We start from the raw sequence: 7,565 nt of genomic DNA on the forward strand, positions 1-7,565 counted from the left end.
TACAAGTAGGACATCTGTTGGAGACATTTTGCACTACAATAAAATGCAGGGCAGGGATAGTCTTGCTGAAAATGAATCAATATCCATTTTGTAATTGCCTTGACACAAGGGCCTTAAGTACCTTATCGATCAGACCTATATTAGCCTTTAAAACAAAGCATTTGATCTTTTTACAGGGTAAAATATGTGTTACACATTTCTGCACATAGCTTTTGTGTCTTATTTAACATTTTTATTTGCACAATGCTCACTAATATTAAATGGATAAGTCCCTTTTAACTTGAAGATAAATGCAAAGTGAAGAAACAGTAAAAACAATTGCATATTGGTATATGACAGTTTGATTTAAGACAGGATGAGAAAAATAACTTGTTGGATTTTTAAAAATATCTACATATTCTTGAATCACAGCTGTCAGGAGCATCAAAAAACAAAGGTCTTCTGTTGCAGGAACAGAATCATTGCATTCAGGTCTGTGGGGAGCAATGGTACTATTGTGCTTTTAAAAGGCATTTTTCCTGGTATACTTTGGTTTCACTTGTCTCCTTAAAGGGAAGGTTCTCTACAAATACAGAACTGTGTTGACTTTTTTACATTTTGAAGTTTTTCCACATTTTGCATGTTGTAGCTGCAAACCTCAATGATTTTTAATGGGATGTTTTGTGATAAATCAATACAAAGTAGTGCATGATTGTCCGAGCTACCACACCCTGTTGGTGGTCAGACAACAAAAATAATAGAAAGCTAGAAGCACAGCGGAAATGAGCAGGTGGTCAGACGTCTCTTGGTCCCCAGAAGCAATCACACACTTTATCTAACACTGACTCTTAAAGGAACGACTCTCAACCAGTTTCTAACTCATCCCGGATGAGCCCCCACTAATGTTACAACCCCAGGTCTAGGGATCAGGGGGTGGCAACATAAAAATGAGTCCAGAGTTAAAAGGAAAACATTTAAGGGGATTTATTACAAGTAGCAGGGTTTTTGTCACAACAACCGGGGTTCTCATGACGGAGTTCTGTTTTCACAAAACCAACACCTTTAGTTTGCTGAGAATTTGACTGACTTTTACGTTTCAAAGCTAAGCAATTAGCGATGACATGTCCAGGTTTGTGACAGTAAAAACATTCACGACTGTCTTTCTGCACAGCAGCTTTGACCAGGTGGGTCTGAGGTAAAGGGCCAACACATGACCTCTCATTAACCATGAAGGTTTACTTATGATGAAGCACATACTCATCAGCAAAAATAGCAGCAGATGCAAGAGTAGGTACTTTCTGTTTATTTAAATACAACACCACATGATCAGGAATGCACTTTTTAAAGTCTTCTAACAGCATTAACTCACGTGACGAGTCATATTGGCTACCCGTTGAGGCAGCACACCACTTATCAAAAAGGATGCTTTCTCTCTAGCAAACTCAACATGTGTTTGTTTGTCCAATAGCTTTCTTGTGTTGTCGAAATGTTTGTCGATAAGCTTCCGGTACCAATTCATAAGCTTGTAAGACAGCAGCTTTAACCATTTCATAATTTAAACTATCCTTTAAGGGGAGTGCTGCCATCACCTCTTGAGCTTTTCCAGTAAATTTGCACTGTAACAAAAGCGGCCAGGTCTCCCTGGGCCACTGCAAAGCACCAGCAATGCGTTCAAAGGCTGCAAAGTGTGAATCAACCTCAGATTCTTTGAAAGCAGGTACTAAAGAAATGCACTTACATCAAGTGGCATAGCAGACATGGAGGTGGAACCTGGTGTCTCAGCAGAGGCAGAGGGCACTCGAGTCTGGGCCTCCAGCTCAAGTTTGCGCAGCTTTATAGCTTATCAGCCTATAAAGCCAGGGCCTTTTCGTCAGCCTCCATTTGGAGACGTGCCAACCGCACCTATAATCGAGCTCCATCTCGGCTCTCGGAGCTCACAGAAGACAGTGGATCATAACGAGGAAGCGTGTGAGGCATTTTTCCCTGCGCACCCACCTCAGAATCCACACCAGAGCCATGTTTGTGCTCCTCCTCAGGTAAGGCAGATTGGATTGGCATCACAACAGCAGCCTCACGCAGATCAGGCATTCTAATCACACCAGCTTCCATCAATTTACCCACTAAGAGAGCCTTTAATTCACATTTAAGGATCAGTTTTGGGACCTGCAGTTTAAAGTGGTCCACAATCTGCAGCAACTCACACTTGCGGCAGCTATTGATAAGCTCAATAGATGGTGCAGCTAGAAAGTGCCCCAAACTAAATAACTGGCATAGCAGCTAATTACTGACAAACTCGCCAACTCTGGACACAGGGATCCTCTCTAACAAGTATCCTGAACAAGCCCCCACTTATGTTACAACCCCAGGTCTAGGGGATCAGGGGGTGGTAACATAAAAATTAGTCCAGAGTTAAAAGGAGAACATTTAAGGGGATTTATTACAAGGAGAAGGGTTCCAACATACAATACGGCTGACAGAAAATGACAATTCCAGCCCAATCTTCTGAAACACAACACTCTAGACTGAACTAGAAAACAAACAAGCATTTAACCAAACTGGTAAGCAGAGCAAGGAAGGTCGGCAGCACCAAAATAATGTGCAGATGCCGAAACAGACTCCAAACAAACCACACATAGCAAAGCGGGGGTCAACTGTACAAAACCTCTTAAAAAGCTGCCCCACTGAAAGAATGAATCCAGGAGACTTTTGTAGGATACAGGTGGGTCTCATCCTCCACTGATTGGCTTGGTGATTCAGCAGGTCCAATCAGGTTCCTCAGCAGCCTCCAGGCAGCAAAACATCTGAGTGTGCTCCCACACTTGAATCTGCATTAAAGAAAAGACTGCAAGGCCAGAGGCCGTAACAAACCTTTAGCTCCTTTAATCTAAATTAAGGCAGAGGAATGATTACAGAGATCTGAGCTGAGGCCTCCGTCTCAGACTGTCGCCGTCTGTTAGAGGATGACGAAGAGCCTCGATAGAAGGTCACATGTAGTTTTATATCTGGCACTCCAATGCAATGGATGTGCACTCCCTCAGTGATTATCAGTAGACTATGTGTCACCATTGTGGTGTCTATCTGTTAGATTGTGTAGTAGCGGGCCGCTTCTTTCTCACACCCTTGATTTGAGGGGCCCGACCCCTTAACCATTGGCATCTGATAGGCGGTTGGCACTCTCGGACCCCCTGAGTCCATGAAGCCCATGGTTGTAGTCATGCACCTAAGGATGTTGTGTAAGCCGTAGCAGTGAGCGGTGCGGCAGATAAGCAACAAGGGCAGATATATTTAATTAAGGCAGCGAAGAGATGATTAGAAAAGGCCACAGAATCATACATCCATAACAATCCCCCTGTTGAGGTGGGAAAAACCCACCTCACATCAATCAATGTGTCTAGTGCATATGGACCTAAGCTAGAATATGGCAGGCAGTTCCTTCTGGCCGTTGTGTAACTCCACCCCCCAAACGGAGAGCCGTCTCTCCGGCAACTGCCTGCAGCCCTCAGTGGGTGCTCCCCCTCTGTTTTCCATAAAACAGACCTATGCTGATGTGTGTCTGAAGTTTAATTGAGTAAAACATCACAAATAGATAATAATACCCTGTTGAAAAATGTAAAACAACAAAAATAATAGAAAGCTAGAAGCACAGCGGAAATGAGCAGCACAATGTGTATCAGTATATTGTAGACCCTGAATCATAAACCCTGTTCAATTATCTATTGCAGTCGTCTGGTCCTCCTCCTCATAGCACAGTATCATAATTTCTCCAACACTTTGGTTTGGTTCCATGGGATCCACATCATCACTTGTGCTCAGATATTCAGTGGATCACATCAGTGTGCTCTGGCACCAGATCCATTTGATATTCTCGTAATCTCAAACCTCTGGTATCACTGAAACCAATCGCACGATCAATACACCTGAGGATGAGAGCTCGAATACACGTTGCACAACAGCATACATAAACTGCGATCACCACAACAACAGTCAATGACATGAATATACTCACCAGTAGGTTTCCCCATTTTCCAAACCCCGTCTCGAACAAGTTTGTGAATTGTTTATCGATTCCCGAGTGCGATTTTAATTCAATGGATAGTGATTACAATCCTTTTAGGGCCTTCGTTAGAGATCCATCAGGTGCTGTAATTGTTGGGAATAAAAGAACAACAAGGCTCTCCACAAACACCACACAACCATTTTTCTTCTTTTTTTCTAAGGATCATTTCCAAAGCTTTCCTAATTTGATAAGAAATAATTTTTAACATCCTGTTTACACAGCCTTCAGCTGTCTTTCTTGTTTTGCCTTGGTGTCATTTAAAAGATTAGGATTGGTTCTAACAGGAAGCAGTTTGTATTCTAGCAGACATATCAAATTTAAAAACACATTTTCTGAAAGGTTCCCCCTGACAAAGTAGGCCAATCGGTGTCAGGGCGTCCTGGATGGAGAGGGAAACCAGGGCACATCTTTCCTGTCCAATCAATAGGTAGTCACCCCTAAAGCAATTATCACCCATAAATCAATTCTGTTCAGCAGCAAGTAAAAGTTCAAGGCCTTGTATCAAGTTAATTTACAATCTAAGTTGCAAACATCATCCATAAATAAATAACTCAGAAGCACATGGGAAGTTATCATTTCTATTCATGAAGTTATTCAAATTGATTAAATAGTTGAACACTCCCTTTAACCCTTCATGCAATTTATTCCACAATTTCCCACATTCACAGAAGTAAACATTTGTTTGTTCATTATTCACACAGTTTTACTTTAGAAATCCTTCTCCCCTTTGTGATTTTGTGAAATTTACCGGGACATACTCCTTCAATCTTTAACCCAACAAATAGAATTTTTATTGTTTAATCTTTATCACGTTCCCTCTGCTGAAGTAACCCAGCCCACTCAAAATGTATGAAGCCGGTTCCACATAATTATATTTTGTTAGTTGAAAGCAAAAAGATGAGTTAATCTACCCTTATGACGTTATGGTTACTGGAATAAATTAATTTAGTTTCACAAGCACATTTATGATGTGTTAGCTGGAAATGAAATGTTAAGTCAAAAGATATCCAATCGAACCTATTCGTATGTTCTTCCTCAGGTGCTTTCTGATTTCTCTGAGGTTTCCTTCGGAGGACGTCTCTCCCTTCCTGCAATATGATCTGCTTACCTTAGTTTTGCCCTCATCCAGAGCTCCATTTGTTTCTCCTGTTGGTTCTTTGGTTGGAGCCTCCTGTGTGTTATGAGACAAAAACTTTACAGCAGATTAAAATCTTTGAACATGTCAGTTGCTCTCTCTGTGAATCCAGACTGGGTGCACAACCCGACTGAAGAGAGGAGGTGAAAGGTCAGGGTATGGTTCTTCCTGTCAGCAGCTGATGGGGAGTTATACCCATGAGCTCAGTGGGTGATGATCTGATGTAAAACATCACCAAGGGCAGCGCATCTTCAGCGCACTTCATTTTTGTACTACTTTAGCCAATCGTTTTTTGATTGTGTGATTAGGTCTCTCAGCCGACCTGGTGAAAGTGTCAAGCACATCTCTACATCCTTTCACTCTGTTGTCAGTATCCATAAAATCAATAACAGTTTCCTTTAGGGCTTGTTGGGAACAGGAAATGCTCCAGTACCTGTTTTCATGAGAATCTTATATGTAGATAATATAACAGTCATCTTCTCACTTTAAACCAAAAATCATATTTATATTGTAAGCCAGTTAGTTGCTACTTTATTGTCCGTTAACTAGTAGCCAAAGTTAGATATGTTCAAGCTGTTATATTCCATAACAGTTTTTTGAAATCATTCCCAGAACAAAGTTTTTGCATCATTTACCATGAAGGTGTCCAGTGTTTTGGACAACCTACTTTTCAAGCACTTTGATAATTTGATTATATCTACCTTAATTGGACCTTTAGGGTCCTTCCCCGTAACCTCTACCCCCAATACTAGATAAAAGTAATTTGCATATTCATACCATTATTTAGTTATTCATTCCTGTTAAATATGTGATCACTATAAACAGTTATTTTCTCCCAATAAATTCATTTCCATTTTTTCCATCCTATGATTACTATTATTTCTTTTTGTTTTCTCTGAAGTCTAAAGGTTAGTCAGGCAAACATTTGAGGCAAACATTGAAACAGAAATTTAGACAAACACTTAAGACTCACAACACATGCCGGCTTCAGCCTCCCCTCTTAAAGAAGTTTGGGCGGCCAAATATTTTACCATGAAATTATTCAACCAGAACCCTATGGCAGAATGACAGGTTCTATTTGGTTCTGTTCCCATCCCAAAGAGAATTTAGATCCAATTTCACCTTACCTATTAAGTTTTCACAATCTGAAACTAAAACCCTGAAAATTGTTCCAACTTGCGAGCATCTGAAGACATATATGGAATACCGACATTAGAGAAAAACTAATGAAAAACAAAACGTGGTGCACTCTAAAACGTTCATTAGTTGTCCGAACACAACTATGAATCAAAACCCAAAACAAAAAATGAGCTCACAGAAACTAAAACATTCCATTTAATTCATGAACCTTTCACTCATGTGGCCCACATCATTCATCATTCGTTCCTGTCACCCTTCTCAGCCACACGTTTGCAACCCTCAAACACAATCTTTCGATTCCTATTGTTCCTGAACCCCAGAGATCTCATGTTCTAAGTAATAATGCGTCAATGGACCCATTTGTCAGGCTGGTCCCAGCAACCTTTTCAGGCCTTCTTTACCTAGGAGAAAAATACATGTTTAGGGTTATCACTCACATCATCAGGCAATATAGTGGGACGACTCTTCATCAACCTTTCCAGAGAAATTATGAGTATTGTGACCGGCAATGCCTGAAAATAATTTGATCATACAGTCATCCGAGTACAACAAATTAACACAAACAAGAAATCACAACTTGGGTAGTGAAATCAGCATTTTTCTTTCTTTCATCATCTTCATTTCACAACACAAAATCATATTTGTACATTGTTATTTCCATTATTATTATATACAAAGAAGACAAAATAAACGACATTGCAGTCTTGCTGTGTACCAGCTTATTAAGGAGTAAAAGAAGATAAAAAGCAAATAGATTAGTTATAAACAGAATCATTTTGTTCAGAAAAAGGAAAGTATAGCCTACCTTTGTAGCACCTGGTGGTCTGACACAAAAACTATGGATACTTGGCCTCTCGTCACCCTTTTGGAGTATCAAGTAGTGAAAGTTGGAAAATTAATTTGTACTTCTGCCTACCACAATGAACCTATTTATGCATAAATAATGGCTGTGCCATCTAAACATTATAAGTTTTCAGTCCAACTTTCCTTTCATTTCTTATCCATCCTTCTATTCTTACCTCTGTTGTTTGATTTTGCATCACTGCAATGCCCCTCCTTTTGCACAGCTTTGAAATACTCTCTATATAGAAATACTTAATCCAATTTAACTATGGCCTAAGAAATACTGATCAGATATCTTTTTGTGTTTTACACCAAGAATTAGGAAATTGAGACGTTTTGCATTTCAGTTTAAAGGTTCATCAGCTTGGAATACATTGCCTCACTTACTTAGCTGTATCATTGCTATTCATA

This window comes from Girardinichthys multiradiatus, chromosome 11, assembly GCF_021462225.1.
Source record: "Girardinichthys multiradiatus isolate DD_20200921_A chromosome 11, DD_fGirMul_XY1, whole genome shotgun sequence".
NCBI classification, from domain to species: Eukaryota; Metazoa; Chordata; class Actinopteri; order Cyprinodontiformes; family Goodeidae; genus Girardinichthys; species Girardinichthys multiradiatus.